Genomic DNA, 18364 nt, shown 5'->3' with positions numbered 1-18364 from the left:
ATGTAATAAGAAGTTACCCTGTGACAGTGTGCTTTAAAAATAAGAGCAAAAAAAGTGTGAAAGAGTGAATTCAGTTAAGTCTCCAAGTGAACAGTCTACCGTCGATCTACAGGTGACTACCGAAATAAAGGAAATAGAAAAAAATTTCAAGTTTCGTTTATTTGGCATTATACAATGCAGGATTACACAATGACATTCAGCTGTAGCCTGAATTAGACCATAATTTACAGGAAAAAATTGTAAAAAAAAAACAAAAAAAAACGTACAAGTAGCATGAAAAGTTGTTTTGCTCATAGTCATTAAATTTGAGAGAATACTGTTATCCACTGCCTCGTCTGCTAGGATGAGTTTAATGGTACAGTAGTTTGGACAAAGAATTCATCATGCCAGTTGACACGGGGTTCCATATAATCAGGCATTTTCATGTACCTCCCTCTCCTGCTGCCATACTTTTGCTGACTTTTTAAAAAATTTCATCAGGATTGACTTGAATATGAATCTAAAGGCCTGAGTCAAACTTCCTGTATCAACAGTGTGCATGACAGCCTTAAGCTATTTGTGATTTTTGTGTGTGTGTGGACACATGTGTTTCCCTATAAATAGTACTGCTGGTAACATAAGCAGGGGCCCAGGCTCAGTGGTTTTTCCCATTGATTAACTGGCTGGCTAATGCACAATCATCCCCACCACTCATGTGTGTGCGCGCACACACACACACACTATTGCACTGAACTAATGAGAGTTGGTTAAGACCCCCTAGGAACAACCAACCGCCACTTTACCCCTGAGAGAGACAAGGGGTGTGTGTGTGAGAGAGAAAGAGAGAGTGAAAAAGAGGTAAAAAGGGAGAGGCAGAATATGTCAGATAAAGTGAGCATGAAGAGTAAAATAAGGAGATAGAAAAGTGGAAGGGACAGAGCATGATAATCGCACTAACATAACAGCAAACAGTGTGATGGAATAAATGCCGTCCTGCCTTCATTTTGTGCGAATGTGGGTGTGTGTATGTGGTTAATATGCCCCTGAGGGGTGTCCTCTTGCTGTCGATGTGTGTATCCCTGTGTCTGGGTGTATGTGTGTGTGCTAGAATTACCCAGAATGCTTTAGCGATTGACTGGCTGGCTAATGGCGGTCTCTGTTTACCTCTGATGGTCATTGACTAGGCCTTCACATCAATACCTGTTTTTACAGCTATTCTAGAGCTCTGTGTGTGTGTGTGTGTGTGTGTGTGTGTGTGTGTGTGTGTGTGTACTCACTGCTGGTAAAAGAAATTACCTGTACTTGGTAACTTCAGAGTAGCTTAAAAGAACCCCTTTTGTCATTTCTTCACCCATCTCTTCTTTGCCTTACCTTTTACGTATCATGTCCATTTTCAAGCTGTCGTCTGTCCTGGTCAACATGTTTCATTTACATTTGGAGGATTTTTTGCAGTTTCATTGTTACATAATTGCAGATACTAGGTATGAATAAGGGATTTTTTTTCGTTAGCAAAGGTGCTGCTGATTATTGACTGCAAAGTGAACCTACAATGTGATCGATCACTCGACTTGTGAGCTAAGTCAGATCCTAAGACATTGTATCTCCACATCAATGCAGTGACCAGATGGCTGTATAAACAAACATGTCACTCGTTTAATATGTGGCCTTTGCTGACTGATGCACTGCAGCTTTTTTTTAGGTTTGATAAGCCTAATATTACATTTCATAAAAATGTAATTGTAATGCAGTAATCAAATGCTGTGGGAAATCGTATATAATGTTTTTCAACCAGTAGGTTGTTCACAGTCAGGTGACGTTAAATTCAGACGGAGGGCCAGAAATGAAAACTGCAATGGATGAGATGAAGGAAAGTTCTTACTGGGTTAGTTGATATGAAATTATGAGAGAAAGGTACACAGTGAAAATCAGAACATATGTTGAAGGTGACCCTTATGTTCTGAAGAGGGGCGATTTTTCAACTGAACTAAAAGTTTTGCTGCTACTGAGGCAGCAGTTATAACCAAATACCTGGTCATTCAGACGATTAGATTAACCTAGCAGCTAACTTTTGGCACTGCAGTGCTGAATGATGATGTTAAGCTTACGGTTGTTTGTAAGGCTAACCGCTGGTAAAGGTCCAGTGAAATGCCACTAAGATGTGGATCATCTTGAAACAAGTCAGGGTGCATTATTTACATTTAGCTGTCTCAAGTGAAACTGTTAAGGCTGATTTAACAAATGTTAGTTGTGTTACATGTAGCCATTACTATAAATCTATCACCATAGATTTAAAACGATACCTGATTTAACACCATTTCCACCATTAGCCGACTGGGGCCCTCCCAACCGCAGACAGTTAACAAGATATTTTTTTCCGGTGTTTTTTGGTCAGTCTTTTGCATTTTTCACCCTTATGACCAACAGCATTCAGTGCTCAATAAAAGCTCCTCCCGGTTTCTTGGTTTGATTGTTTTGAGTAACCGTAAACAACGCCAAATATCGTCATTTTGAGTGTGTGTTTTAGTGTTTCCGGTGCAGAAAATCACTTCTGGCCCTCCATCTGCAGTTTGCACTACAACAAAAGAGTTTACGTGACAACAACCTATGAGGGCAATGTTGGAAACTATGATTGAAGTTGATAAATAGTGTCAACTTCAGGCACAGCTTCATGTAACCCTTTTGTCTTCCTCCTCTCATCACCTTCTCCATGTACATTTTTGTAGGCTTCTATTCAGTTTAGTCCTCTCTCCTCATCATCATGGCTCTGCTTGGTTTCACTCTACTCCTCTCTGAGCTCCCCTACCTGTCTCTTTACCTGGTTTCTGTTCTGTTCTTCCTCTGTTGTTCCATTCTCTCCTCAGTTTGGAAAGGATTCGGTCTCACAGACACTCAGCAAGACTATCACCACTCCACCCAGGAGACCACTCATCTCTCCCTTCAACCCCCCCACCCCCATCTCCACAACCCCCCCCCTTTTCCCCATCCATCCATCTACCCATCTATCCATCCATCGATTGCCACTATTCCTGGACTCCTGTTATCCCACTCCTGGTCCAGCTCTGGTTTCCCTTTCCTTCCCACCACTCTGATGTGTGTGTGTGTGTGTGTGTGTGTGTGTGTATGTGTGTGTGTGTATGTGTGTGTGTGTGTGTGTGTGTGTGTGTGTGTTTGTGTGTGTAAACCTCAGTATTGCTGGCTGTCTTTTTGAGTGTCAGATTTGATAAATTATGAAATTAGCCCCAGCATGACAATCCCAAAAAATAAACATTCATTTTCTTTTTCTTATTTAATGTGTGAACAAGAATTTAATCTAACCAATACATGATCAGTTTTTATCTACTCAAAATACATGATTGCAGCACGTGAAACAGATACAGGTGCGCACACACACATGCACACACAAAGATGTACTTTCCACTAAATGTGACTCAATTCCATGCTCATTAGTAGCAACAGTGCTCTTGCTGCCTAGTCACCTCTAACTGGTCTAAGTGGCCCAAGTATTGATAATCTATAAGAAATGGTCAATTCTATGAGAAAAGCTGACTTAATCAATAGTCTGATCACTCTGGTAAGAAGTGAGCTCTTTGCTCATTCATACATTCATGTATTCAATAACTTAATAATTCATTTCACTAATACAGATTTTTTAAATATATACTTTTCAAAGTGTTTATGCCATTTTTATGCCTTTATTGGGGAAACTTAACTCAAATCAGTGATGTTGGGGTTAGTGGTCAATGCCTTCACCCTCCAGTGAGGTGCTGCTTCCAGTTGTCAGTTATCATGTTAATAAATTCTGAATACAGGTGCATTAATCAGTACGTACACTACATTATGACAGTCTGTTTAACTGGCCCAAGATTTTCTCTCCTCTCCTCACAGTAGGTTCTCCCTCCTCTCTCTAGCCATAGGAGTGAACAGAAAGCTGCGTGGCAAAGCAGAAGTAGATTGTGAATCTGTGTGTGGATGGTAACTTATTGCAAGGTGTGATGTGGCTGGGTCTAATTGTCTTTCATGTGAACACCACAAAGGTTTTTCGCAAGCACAGGGTAAAGAGAGAGGACACAGAAGAAGAGGGTTTAGTAGCAACAGTACAGTGGAGAAAGAGTAAACACTAAAAGAGAAATAAATGGGAGAGAATGAATTGTCGGGTCTGGCAGGGCAGTGACCCTCTTTCATTATTCTTGAAATTAGCTAGTGACATGCTGTGAGGGACATTTTGTTTTTTCTGGAATCACCACCTTCCTCTGCCCTGCCTGTCACTCCTCCATTCAGAAAAAGTGGATTTGGGTAGTGTCAGGGCTATTTTAATTATTATTATTGTGGACTAACTCTTTGCACTACCAGTCTGACCTTAACTCTCACCGTAACCTGTACCAGGTTCTTGATAACACACCTAAAAATAACACACATCCCCCTGAATAGAGGAATAGAGGACCAGCCACAATTTTCTCTCTTTGGAGGATTTTCCTCACTTATAGAAAATCATCTGTCATAAACACAGCAGTTGTCGTTCTAATACACTGTGTGAACACTGTGTATGTTCCTTACTGCCTGCCTGGCTCTTTAACGCGTGCCTCAACTCACCACGGTAAGGGGAATTTGTTTAAAAAGCCTGGTAATTGATGCAGGGCTGAGAACCAAGAGAAAGGCTGCCGCAGGTGATTAATGCACACAGAATGTGTGTAGCATTTTTTCTGAGGCACTTTTAACTGGGCCTCTTAAATGACCATAGTGAAAGGGAAAGAGAGACACAAAGAGCGAGAACATGTAATTCCCCTATTGCTCTCATTTTACCTGTGTGTGCATCTGGGTGTGTTTCTGCATGTGTGTTTTGTGTGCCGTCTACCTCACTGTAGCTATTAAAGTAGGTGGCAGCTGTGTAAGACACCTATTAATTAGTTGCTTTTGTAAAACAGAAAAACATATGTGCATTAAAAGACACAGACCCTTTGAAGCTGGTCATAGGTTAAAAGTTGAATTAGGATATATGTTGTTTTTATGAAAATGTTGCTGTTGTTGCGCTGTTGGTGGTAGAGAAACGATGACCTCTTGTTTTGTCATAAAACAGTGAAGCTTGTGTGGAATTCAGTCCAGTAACATGCAATGTTAATACAGTGTAAAATAATGATAATGATTAATTGATGCATATTTGGAGACATTTTTTTTTTTAATTCTTTTATTGTATATCAGAAAGAGGGAGCTCTGAAGATGAGCATGATTTATTTTAAGCCCTTAACATCATTAATACAATATTGTATCAAATATTAATTAGGGAATAGTTCAAGAAAACATGGGTGAATCGGGGGGAAACGGGATGTGATTTAATGTCATGAGTTAGATTTCTTCCCCCAATGTGGTGTATATAGGACATACAAGAAGCCACCGAGATGTAAAAACTAACAAAAAGGGCATTAATGTTCTGAATATTCTGTGTCATTGGACCTAGTCCTCTGTGCCTGTATTAGTGTCCATGTCTTTGCTCGAGCAGTAGATTGAATGCACTTCCACATACCTCTATGGAAATGAAGCGACATGCACACACACACACATACACACGGTAGGACAATCAGGTCATTCCAAGGTAAAAGGACTTAGATATAGTGAAATATTCATACTTTAAAGGTAGTGTGTGTGTGTGTGTGTGTGTGTGTGTGTGTGTGTGTGTGTCAAGCTCATGACTGCTACAAGCAGTTCACTTTAATTGAGGTCCTGATGCCTCAAGCAAAATGCTTAGGAGAAAGATAAAACCTGCACAGTGGTGGGTAAAAACACACACGTCTGCACACACGCACACACACTAACACAACAATGTTGACCTTAAAAACTAAATAAATAAAAGTTGGTTATCAGGCAGTCAGTACTGATACAGTATGATGCAGGTTGCTTGCTGACCAGTGAATGAATCCATTATTAATGTATTAGTTATTAATTGTATTTCACATCTCTTACCAGGGTGAGGATAATGTCACTCACTGGTTTCTGGGTTGTACTGGGATGTACTAAAACATGCTATAAGCTGATTTCTCCTTTTTTCCCCCCTCATCCAGAAAATAAGGAAGTATGAAAATACATTTAAAAGGACTATATATTGCCAATTAAGTGTCACAGGCTTTTCTAGCACAAAATGAATGTAATCTATTAAAGCTGCAGAAGGCAACAATGGAACCACTCATTGGTACAAGCAGCATGACAGTGAACATAGAGAGCCCCGTGTGGAGCAGGGATGTGTTCATGCGGGTTTTGTACCATACGTCGCTGTAGGCAAGGGAGTTATTGGAAAGTTATTATTGTAGAACAGCCCTCTCTGAAAATGACCTGTGATTGGCCAAATCATTAGGCTCATTTTTCTAAAGCAAGAAAATGGAGCCAAGAGGAGGTGCAGAAGCCTAGTTTTCTCTCAGACCATTTGAATTACAACATGCTAAATCTGGGCATTATGAAATTTTTGCCCAGTGATGCCAAAAACGCCTACCACAGCTTTCATGGGCAGTTGACCAGGATATTTACCCAACATTCAATTACAGTATAAATTCACTGCATGCCTAACTTTAAGGCTTTACATAATCACATAAACCTTACCTTCCAGCATGTAGTCTCTAACTTTGGAACAGAGGAATTTCACCCACTTATTATTACTCGAGATGGTGCCGCACGAGTGGCACCTTGTTACAGCAGCTTGTTTAGTGTTTTTTTTGTGCATTTCTTGTGTTCCCGCACTAGTCCTGGTCGACCGTGTGCACTTTGGATGTACAACAGGTGAGACTAGCAATTTGCTTTTTACTCTTTTCTGGATAATTTAAATCAACAACGGGAGATCCCTTCGGTCTTGGCACCATTGTTTACACACGTGTTGCACAGCTGTTAGTGCTGTGCAACACGAACGTACTCCCAACGGAAAGACTGGATCCCCACAGAAATAAAGATAAATAGAAGGGGATGCAGAGCTGGGGCGAAGTGCTGTGACAAGAAAAGATGGTACAAACCATCCATGCTGTCCCTTATTATGGGGAATGTGAGATTTCCCCTGAATAAGATGGAAAAGCTAATGGTGCTAACCAGACTGCAGAAAGAGTACCGGGAGTGTAGTCTCATACGCTTCACTGAAACTTGGCTAAATGGACTCACGCTGGACTTGCATGTTGTTTCAAACGGATTTCAACTGTGTTGAAACAAGTTGGGACAGGAACAACAGAAGACTGGGAAAATTGTGGAATGCTCCAAAAATACCTGTTCAATCATATCATTGGATATGAAAGGGGCATCCTTGAAAGGCTCAATCGTACACAAGCAAGGACGGAGTGAGGTTCCCCACTTTGTGAACACATGATTGTATAATGGACATAACTGGACATGCAACAAGTGTAACAAGACATTTCAGCTATGAAGGCTAAAGCACTTATTCTCAAGCGAAACACAGCTAAGAGTTGCTACTTTCTCTGAATTTGGGATGGCGATATATTACACCTACTTGACATTTCCGTTGGATTTCTGCTGAAAGTGGACCGCTTACCTCACTGCATTATGAAATGTGACTTGTTTAACTGAGTCAACTACAGGCCACCGTAACTCAAGGCTCAGGAGGAGTGAATGGTCCGGGTGCTGCCAGTGTCGTTATATTTGGCTGTCTACAAATCTCAACAGAGGTCAGAGATTTCATAAAAGACATGTAGTATATTATCAGCTACAGTGTAAATATAACACCTCATTGGTGTAGTGCTTATCCTGTGTGTGTGTGTGTCCATGTGACTATTTGTGTGTGCTTTACACACAGTAGATAAGTCCACCTTACTAAAAGCACAAGCCTAATGACATTTTCTCTGTATCAGAAATTATAAATATGAATTGTTTGACTAAAGATATTTTAACACACATTTGTACCTCACACATGCCCTATGCCCATGCTTTGTCACATACACAGCTCTTTCTGTGTGCATGACATCTTTGGATAATGGCTGCTAAAAATCTTTTAGAAACCCATCTATTCTTCTCTTCAGAGAACAAAATATTGGCCTTCACTAATGGTCTATTGAAGATAATGTTTCTGCCTATTTAACACTTTGACTGGTAGCACTGGCAACAAGTACATGAGGCAGAGCTAAAGGTGTGGTGTGTCAGTGTGTGTGTCTCTGTGTGTGCTTGTTTGCTTCTTACAATGAGTGTAGGTATGTCTGCGTTCATATGTGCAATAAGTGTGTGTGTGTGTTTGTATGTGTTTTTTTGTGGGTATGTGGTGTGTGTGTGTGTGTGTGTGTGTCTAATTAGTTTGTGCTATTACAACAAAGAAGTAGATATACTGTAGATAGTGTATCTATAATTTACAGTGTTTGTGCTTTCCTGTGTTCTCTGCCCTTTAGCAGTTCTGATAACGGGTTCTCACTACAGCCAGGTGTCTGAGCCTTATCAACATCTCTCTCTCTTTCTCTCCCTCTGTCTCATTCCCTCTTGTTCCCTCTCTCTTTCTGTTCCTCACTCTCTGTCTCTTAAAAACTAATGGATTTACAGGAGTAAATCTGCAATGGCATAACGTGTACACACAGTATGCAGATTGAAGCTAAATACTCCTGAAATTTATTCAAGGCAACTTGCATAAACAGTGTCTTAAAATGTTCTGTGTATGAATGTGAACAATGAGAACATTGATTATCAGCAAATTAAAATAATTGTTAGTTGTAGCCCTAGCCAAAAGGTAGTGCTGTTTTTTTTTTGTTTTTTTTAATACTTCCTGTTTCCTTCGGCCTCTTCTTCCCATTTTTCCTGTGGTTATTCTTTTCCAGTCTCTGGCCGTCACAGTCTCTCCACATGTCTGTTGTACTTTATTCTCTACTCTAAATCACCTAAAGTAAATCATTCCTCCCTCCGCTCCCTCCTTCCTTTCCCATGATTCCCTAACCTTTCCTAGCTCTTGTGTTACCATTTCCCTCTTTCCCTCCGTCATTCCTCCCATACTTCCTCCACTTGTATTTGGAAGTGCAGCAAAAATTTGCGCTTCCAATGAAGAGGTACTGTAGCTGTCTGGTCTTAGCAACAAAACAAGAGCACCAAGGATGGAGAGAGAGAGGTGTTCCCCACCCTCCCTGCTTTCCACCCATCTTCTAATCCCTTAAAAGCACTTACGAGATTGGCGCTGCCCGCCTGCCTCTGCCTGCTCATCTACCCGTTGGTTGTCACAGCAGCTGATTGGAGGAATCGAGGCTCTTAATTGGATCATGAGGGTGTGATGCAGGCAACAGCAGCCACATTATAGGAAGCTGACTTTGTGCAGCGTAACCCTGCCAGGATGACCCCTTCCCTGTGTATACAGAGGGTGTGTGTGTGTGTGTGTGTGCGCAGACTGACCTCAATGTGACTAAGAGCCTCTGCTCATCAAGGTGGGCTGGCTGAGGCTGCAAGAGAGGATAGATTGATGAAGAGAGCATAGGAAAGTAGAAGAGAGGAGAAAGAGGAGAAATTTGAGCAAAGTAAAAGGGGAAAAATGGTAAAGCGGAAGAGAGACAGGCCGGAGAGAGGATGGCAATATTAGCACAGTATTAAGGGCACTGCGCTTCAGTTTTCCTTTATTACAAATTTTTCCTTCCTTTGTGACAGTAGGGGGTAAGGTAGGATTGATGACATGATGCAGTGAATTAATCCCCCTGAACTTTGTGCCTGTGCTATGTGTGTGTGAGTGTGTGTTGGTGTCTTTCACTTTGGTGCAAAGTGACTGTGTTGTCCGTTACGGTGTAAATTGATAGCGTCACTGCTCTTTGCCGCATTACGGGGAGCGTGCAGCTGTACATTCAGTTTCCTAACTGCATTCTATATCACACCATCATGCACACCTGATCCCACAGACCTGAATGACACACCAGCAAGAACTATTTCTAAGCATTTTAACTTGAAACCTTGCTGGTAACACACGCACATGCACACTTCCTTTCTATGTATGTTAAGTGCATTTATTCTATTTAAAAGCACTGTTAAACTAGTTAATGTTCTCAAAATGTGTATTTAAGCAGGTCTTGGCTAGTTTTATATCAAATTTAGTTTGATGTCTGTTTTTCATTATGAAGCCGATCATATTGTAAAGAGTCATGCCTTTTAAATCCTTTTACCCCCTTGATTCTTACGAACTTTTCACAGTTCCTGCTTGGCCAAAAACTTGCACATTCACCTTTTCTTCAAAAACCAAACCTTTGACATTTCTGCATGGTAAAGGAGAGCAAACCATGTTGTATGTTTAATGTAGTGTACATGTGGTGTGGAAGTCGGCATGCTGAGCGATAGAGGTGACAGGGTAAAGTTTTGGCATCCATACAATTTATTTTGTAATGTTTTTTAGTAGTTAAAATATTGTAAGACCTATGTTTAACATGGATGTTATCTACAAATAAAAAGAATCACATCATCATTTTATCATGTCACTCAATCTTTTTGGACAACCTGTCCTCTTTTTAATTTAGTGACGTGCTACAAAGTCTGTGAACTAATTCTTCTTTGCAACTTTGGATGACACAAAAAGAGCGTAGCCTGTTCTTGAATGTGAAGGTTAATGACAATTAGTAAAACCATACCCTGAATTAGAAACAGTCAACAAAAAGTCTTATTGCAAGTATTGTGATTCTGGGCTGGTGCATAGCAACACTGCATGTCTCTCTTCTGTCAGTATGTCTGCTTTGAATCCAATAACCAGCTCATTTTAGCGCAACAGGGGACGTCCCTGTGGATATCTGAGTGCATATGTGAGCGTGTGTCTGTGGCATGTATGGATATGGGTGTGTAAATGAGTGTGGATTTGTGAGTCTGTCTGACCATGTTGGGAGTTTGTGCGTATGGGTGCAATCATCTGTGCATGTGTTTGTTTCTGTGTGTGTGTGTGTGTGTGTGTGTTTGTATGCGTGTGTGTGCGCGCGTCAGTGAAGTGCGGCAGTACAGCAGGGGCGTCTGATCCCTCCACCTTTTAAGAACATCAGAGGGTGTGAAAAGCACTGATTGCCCTAACCGCTCTCATTGGGACTCAAACCCCCGGCTTAGTTGTGCTTGAGCGAGTTTGGAGAGACAAGAGAGGGAGAGAGAGGGGTGTGTGTGTGTGTGTGTGTGTGTGTGTGTGTGTGTCTGTGTGTGTGTGTGTGTCTGTGTGTGTGTGAGTGAGTGAGTGAGGGAGAGATGGAAAGGGGAACAGGGGAGAGACATGGGGACAGGAGAGAGAGGCTGGGAGTGAATTGGTTTGAGGGAGTGATGGAGATGTAGAGAGGAAATCAGGGTTAGCAAGGGAAAGAGTGAGTAAACAAGCAGATTTGGACTAAGAGGGACATGGTAAGAGAACAAGGGATTGGAGGAGAGGGAGAAGGCTGAAAGAAGATGGGTTACAAGCACAGAAACAATCGTGATGATGAGGGAGCATGCAAGTTAGAGAAGTCATTAGCAGGAACTTTTCAAAGAGACAGAAGACAGACAGAAGTCATTATCGGATTGTTCATTACAACTTCTTTAAATCTTGACATTTCACGTTCAGACTGCTTATTAGGATAAAGTTCAACTTACCTAATGAATCCATCAGGTGCAGAAAGCAAAACACTTTCAACAAAATTCTGTTGAAAGCTGTATAAGAATTTTGCCTTACAGTCAAGTGTGTTGAGGAGTGACCCTTTTGAAATGTCATTTTGATGATCAAGGTCAAGTCTCGGGTTGGAAACCCTGGTAAAATGTCTTTGGGGAAGGCAGCGATTCCCTACAGGCTCCTGGATTGTTACTTTGTGCTTGAACCTGTGCTTTGTTGCCCCTGTTATTTCACGTTACTGAGGCAAAATATATGAGTTAAGAGCCATATTTTATGTTCCACAGCCTTGAAACAATTGAATAAAATGTTTTTTAAATGTAACAACTAAAAGCATAAAGAAAAAGGCATTATAATGAACAAGTGAGTATGCTGTGTGTATTATGCACTAGTGTAGTAAAGAGTGCCTGTGTGCATGTGGTATGCTCAATGTCATCTAGGGGTTAAACACAGTGTTGACTGTGTAGAGCCGAGTGAGGCACAAGACCTGCCGACTGATACCCACTGACATTCAACGCATTAAGCCCTACACACTATCTACACGTGGTAAAAGTGCTGTTTATTTTCCTCTGCCAGCTGCATAAAGATACAAGCCTTTACCCTAACTGGAATTTAGTTTTCAGTGACCTTCAGGAGAAAAGCATGCAGGGGAGGAAACATAAGAAATAAAATTTATATATAAACGCAGCGGGAATTTTTTTTTCTTTCATTTACTACACCATGTTTCCTTTTATCATTTTGATAAGCATTCATGAAGATACATTTGGAAACCAGTAAAGTTTCATTTGTCATTTAATTTGTTGTTCTTATTTATGATGACATTAAGAGTAACTTAAATTTGAGGGAAAATCTCTGAACAGTTAATAGAAGGATAAATGAGGGAAGAAGGGAAGGGAAGCAAAGGGGACAAAACCAGGAAGGTTGGGGGGAGTTTTATTTTGGAATTTGAGGTTTACATATTTATGAAGGCTCATTGCTCATGTCAAACTACGAGCAGTGCCAGACTCATAAAACATTTAAGGTAGAAAACTGTTAAAAATGTTAAAACCTGAGTTAAAAACAGTAAGAGGAACAATAGAGAGAAAAGGCTGTGGTCTCTTTCTGACACACACACACACACACACACACACACACACACACACACACACACACACACACACACTCACTCTAAAGAGAAAAACATGTACTTACACAAGCTCATACACACTAAAACACACACAGCATGGCCCAGTAGATTTATATGGGGCAATGGGGTCTTGGGGTCAGATATCCAGGGGTAACCAGAGGCCTGACCCCCTGGTTTGTTTGGGAGTTCTGGGGCATACATAGACACACATAATGACACACAATCAACACACAGGTATACACTGGACAGTTGCTTTTAGAAAGTGTTTTTATTCCTGAAATTTCCAAGAAAATAAATGTCAGCGATAGACGAAACCTTTAATAACAAAAAGAAAAAAAAATAATATAAATAACAATATTTGGGGTTAGACGGCCTCAAGAAAAACATTCACACAGACACACACACACACACACACACACACACACACACATACATCAGGGTGGGGGTCAGGTGTGGGGTTAGGCTGTGAGGGTCTCTAATAGGTTCCCCTGACACATGAGGTGTCAACATTGGAGAGTGAGATGTCATCACACACACACATTGGCACACACTCTCATGCACTCACACATGAATGCACTTAAAAACACACCCAGCCACAGATAATATGTCCCTGTGTCCAGACATAATATGTGGACACAAAAATAAATTGGCAAGAATACACAAAACTGAAATGCATAAAGGGAAATAACACTCTGCCACATGCACACAGTACACACAGTACACACACATAAGCACAAGTCGTATTAGAATGACCTGTTCTCATTCAAGTGTCTCATATTTCACGCCGTCCCCCTGCCTCTTTCATCCTCTAAATGATAACAGGACAGCTCATCTCTTACAAGCATGTTTTGCGTCTTTGTTTGTCTATCCTGGACCAGCTTCTGTTTGTATGTGAATGTGTGTATTGTTATATTTAGGTGTGTGTTTCTCAACATTTTTTTAAATAAGTATGTTTTCAGTATGTTTATTCGTTTATGTGAGTGTGAAAGTGTATATGGGAACATATGAATGGATATGTCCAGTGTTTATGTGTTTCTGCGCATGTCTGTGTGCGTGCATGTGTGCGTGTGTCGTTATGGATTGCCATGTTGTGGACTTGACAGGATCATAATTACGAACAGTGATGAAATCTACCAAGTGTTTTCTCCCTGCATGGCTGCCTGTGTGTGTGTGTGTGTGTGTGTGTGTGTGTGTGTGTGTGTGTTTGTGATATTTGTCATCCATGGCAGCACGCTCCCTGTTAGCACACAGTAACCATGATCACACCTCCATCTTCCACTAATAGGACCACGACAGACAGACAGAGAGCAACAGAAGATAGATACATAGATGGCCAGATGGATAGATAGATAGATAGATCTAAGAATATATATAAACTCAGCAGGTACATGCAGAAAAAAATGAAGAAATATTCCCATCTCTCTCATATAAAATTTCCCCATAGGATTTCCCACAGAGAAACTCAGCTTCTGTCGCTGGTGTTCCTCTGATAATGTATTGCGGTGACTGAGTGAGATGTCGTAAGTGTGTGTCAGACACGCATCCGTTCACCACATAAAGGCTTTTTCCCTCCCCTCATTGGTTTGTGATCCAACCCTACCTGCCACTGTAGTCAAATCAGAGGGAGAGAGAGAAGAAGAGGAGGATGGAGAGAAAGGGAGGAGGATCTGGAGGGGTTGGGGGGTGGGAGATGGAGGGGCAGGGGAGAGAAGAAGATGGAGGGAAGATGAGAGGAGTCAACAGAGAGGGGGTGAGTGAGAGAAAGAGGGAGAGACGGGAGGCGCTCAATTTGCCATCACGGGTGCAACGGGGCAGAAAGTATCCAAGAAAGAGGATGAGTGTGTGCGTGTGTGTATGTGTGTGTGTGTGTGAGAGAGAGAGAGAGAGAACGAGAGAGAGAGACAGTGAGTGAATGTTTATGCATTTGTGTGTGTGTGTGTGTGTGTGTGTGAGTGTGAGTGTGAGTGTGCATGTGTGTCTAACAAGGGAGAAAAGACAACTCATTTGAATGTCAGATACGGGGAAGCGTGGTGTGCAGGGAGGGAGGGATGAGGCGAAGAGGGATGAGAAGAATGAATATGGATTACTGGGATGAAGATTCTATTATTTTCTGCCCGTTTCTCTGATCTCTTTGTCGCAATGCTATAGGCCTCTGTACGTGTGTCTGTGTGTGTGTATGTGCGTTAAAGTATGATAGAGAAAGGAAGGGTCTGCGACAGAGAGAACGTATTTGCTTATGTGGTGTCTGTATGTGTCTGTAACTGTGTGTGTGTGTGTGTATGTGAAGATGTTTGTTTGACAATATGTGCAAAATTCATTTGACAAGAATGAAGATGAGAGTGCGTGTCTGTTTGGAGTGTATCTTGTGTGTGTTTGTGTGTGTGTGAGAGAGCGTTCTTAAGTTTGGATGAATAATAGAATAATAGACTTGAAACCATGAAGTGAAGTGTTAGCTTTTTCTAGCTTAGTGATATTACAGCAGTATTTTTATATATTTGCTTCTTAACACACACACACACACACACACACACACACACACACACTCACTCACTCTCTCTCTCTCTGTAAACACACATCCACACACACTTTGCAGCATTTAACTCAGCAGTCTATTGATTTCCTAATTCTAAAGTAATGTGATGTCAAAATGTCGCATTAGAAAAACTCTGTACAAACAGCAAAACCGGGCAAAATATTTTTGCAAAGTTTAAGCTCGGCTTGTTTTGTTATTTGTAATAAACACACAGTGTATGCAATAGTAAAGCACGGAACCAGTACATCAATGGGCACTGGAACAGCTGGGTCAGTTTAACAAGTGTTTGACGTCATGAAATGTTGCCTACAAAACGTGTGTGTGTCATACTGCTCAATGTCAAACAGAATGGTAGTACAAAGGTTGATTTGATTTGCACTTTTCAGTTTTTGTAACATTTCCAGATGTTTTATCATTCATTTTTTTCTTCATCATTAACATTTATTTCTTAACCTCCCTCCTCACCATCCTCATCTTTCCTCTGATGCATATTGCTCCTCCTCCCCCACCCTCCACACATTATCAATCTCTTTCTCTTTCTTTCTGTCTCTTGCTCTCGCTTTCTCTCTCTCTCTCTCTCTCTCTCTGTCTCTCTCTCTCTACGGTTGAGTGGTGAGCAGACAGAGGGAAAGAGAGAGAGGGGGAGACATAGAGAGATGTGAGTCTTGGCCAATTTGTCCTGACACATAGAGATGCTCAGGTGGGAGAGAGGTGTCAAACAACAGAGAGAGAGAGAGAGCGAGAGACGGGTTTGTAAGAAGAGAAAGAAAGAGGAAAGACAGAAGGATGGAGAGATGTAGTGGGAACAGCTTATACATATTGTATATTGCTGCTCTTTGGGCCCGATCCAAATTTGACTCTTGGAAAACCTTCCAGAATCCTAAAAAAAAAAAAGGAGGCCATAGTCAAAACCAGCGACAGTGAGTCATACTATGTTCAGGATAGGTGTAAGGATAGTTAGACCCAATACAAGATGCTGACAACATGGACAGATCTAAATAGAGAAAAGGTCAAACGGAGTAACAATGCATGCCTTTTTCCTGGACTTCACTCTTCATGCCCTCTGTCATCTTCAAAAACTATTTTTTCCTCTGCAGTGTGTATTAAGAACCAGGTGATCAGAGCTGATAGTGAGCCACTTGCAGCTGCTCGGTGTTTCTGATATGGACACGTAGTCAAGTACAATTTATTTATGTTTCCAAAATGTTTCAAAATGTCACCTCATACACTCAACATACAACACCCTCTATAGTTAGGCGTGTGTTTTGCATGATGTTTAACACCCCTTTGACGCTGCAACTGCAGCTCAAATGCGTGAAATGTTAAAATTCAACAAAATAAAGGCAAGGTGAAAAGAGAATGAAGAGGGATGAGAGTGAGGGAAGGTGGAGCGAAAGAGAGTGATTTTATATGAGACAGGGGAGAGAGAGCGAGGCGGAGATGGTTCCCGGGGCGTCCCCCTGTGATAGTGGCATGTTCCTCTTGTGTCGCAACAAGAGAGAGAGTGGGATCGACAGAGAGAGAGATGTCTAATCTTAGAGGGTAAGGGAGCGTGGACTCCCCAGGGCTTGTCGTGCTCAGCACCTTGTTAACCAGACATCTCTCTTTCCATCTCTATTTCCATCTTTCCTTCCACCTTGCTCATTCTCTCTCTGTCTGTCTCTTTCCAGCTCTCTCTCACTCTTTTTGCCAGACAGTGCAGGAACAATCAGGCATCTTGCCACTATTGTCATTCTCACCTTTCCAGTTTTTCCCAATCCTTTTCCTAACAATAATCTATCTCTGTATACTGGCTGAGTTTACATAGTCTTACATCTAGCTATCTAGCCTTCTAGCTAAAGGTCTGTTTCTAAAGAGGTGCAAGCAGTTAGTGTTGACAAACAGTTCGTGTCTATGTGTGTGTTTTTTTTGTGTGTGCACGCTTGTGTATGTGTGTGTTTTCCTGTTGTCAGTGCATTGTCAGGTTAAGGAAACTCCTGTCTCTTGTTAATGGAACATCAGCCAAGGTTAACACAGACTGGCAGCAAAAGTCCAAGCACACACACACACACACACACACACACACACACACACACACACACACACACACACACACACACAGAGTAGCAGGGTAGTTGCCAGTCTAAAATCTGTGGAGCAAGTCTGGTTGTCACGTGTAAACAGCAACCATGATAATAGTAGTGAAGTGCTGTCTCTGGATCTTGTAGGTAAATACATTCTTGCGTTTGTTAGTACAACAAGCCCCATGGACCACACACAGCATCATACAATATGCAGACTGATTTATTTGGCATTTTGCAGTCACTATGAATTTGTTAACCAATATGCTCCTTCAAATGAGAGATTAGAGATTTTGATTGTATTTATCGTTGTCAAGGTAGGTTCATGAGGCACTGGGAGTGGGTGATAGCAAAATATTTAGAATAAAGTGAAATCCTATATTAAAAGTGAGAGATTTGTTTCTGTGAACCAGCTCCAGCTTTGTTTTAAGCTGTCATTCCCATTTCTTCAAGGTGTTTTCCATCTGTATGCACTTTTAGCCAGTCTTTAGGTATTCACATGTGCAGCATTCATAAAAGCCTCCCTCTTGCATCATGTGTGGGCTGCAGCTGTGCCCCAGCAGCTAGCACGGGTCATCTATTAATCATAGGGTTGGCGGTTCAATCCCAGGCTCCTCTGGTCCACATGTTCAGATGTCCTTGAGCAAGACACAGAGCCTCAGTCGCTCCTGATGGTCAGGTCAGTGCCTTGCATGGTAGCTCACTTTGGATGCAGCTTATTTTCTATTTACTATGTGCCATGCACCACTGTATCTGAATTCAGGACCTGAAGCTTCTAGAAAGCTCATGAAGGTGTGTCCTATGTGAACTTCAGACAGTCTAAACTCACAAGGACCAAAACAAATTCTGACTTTTGGTACAATGTCCCACCAAATTGGTCTCTCAAAACTTTTTCAAGTATGTGCCACTACATCGGAAGAATTAATTTTTTACAAAGTTTGAGAAATGTCATCCGATGAGTTTGGCTCATGAACAGTTTGTGACGACAGAGTGCCAGGCCAAGACGTCTGTGTGGGACTACAGGATATTATGCTGCTTAGTGCTGAGCTTTGAGGTTTCAGGATGCTGTAAAACAATGTGAGAAGCACTTTCTACTCGTTCAGACACTGCCGTAATGAGAAAATACT

This window comes from Chaetodon auriga, chromosome 1 (genome assembly GCF_051107435.1).
Source record: "Chaetodon auriga isolate fChaAug3 chromosome 1, fChaAug3.hap1, whole genome shotgun sequence".
Lineage (NCBI taxonomy): Eukaryota > Metazoa > Chordata > Actinopteri > Chaetodontiformes > Chaetodontidae > Chaetodon > Chaetodon auriga.
The sequence above is the reverse complement of the archived record's forward strand: the minus strand, read 5'-3'. Positions refer to the sequence as shown.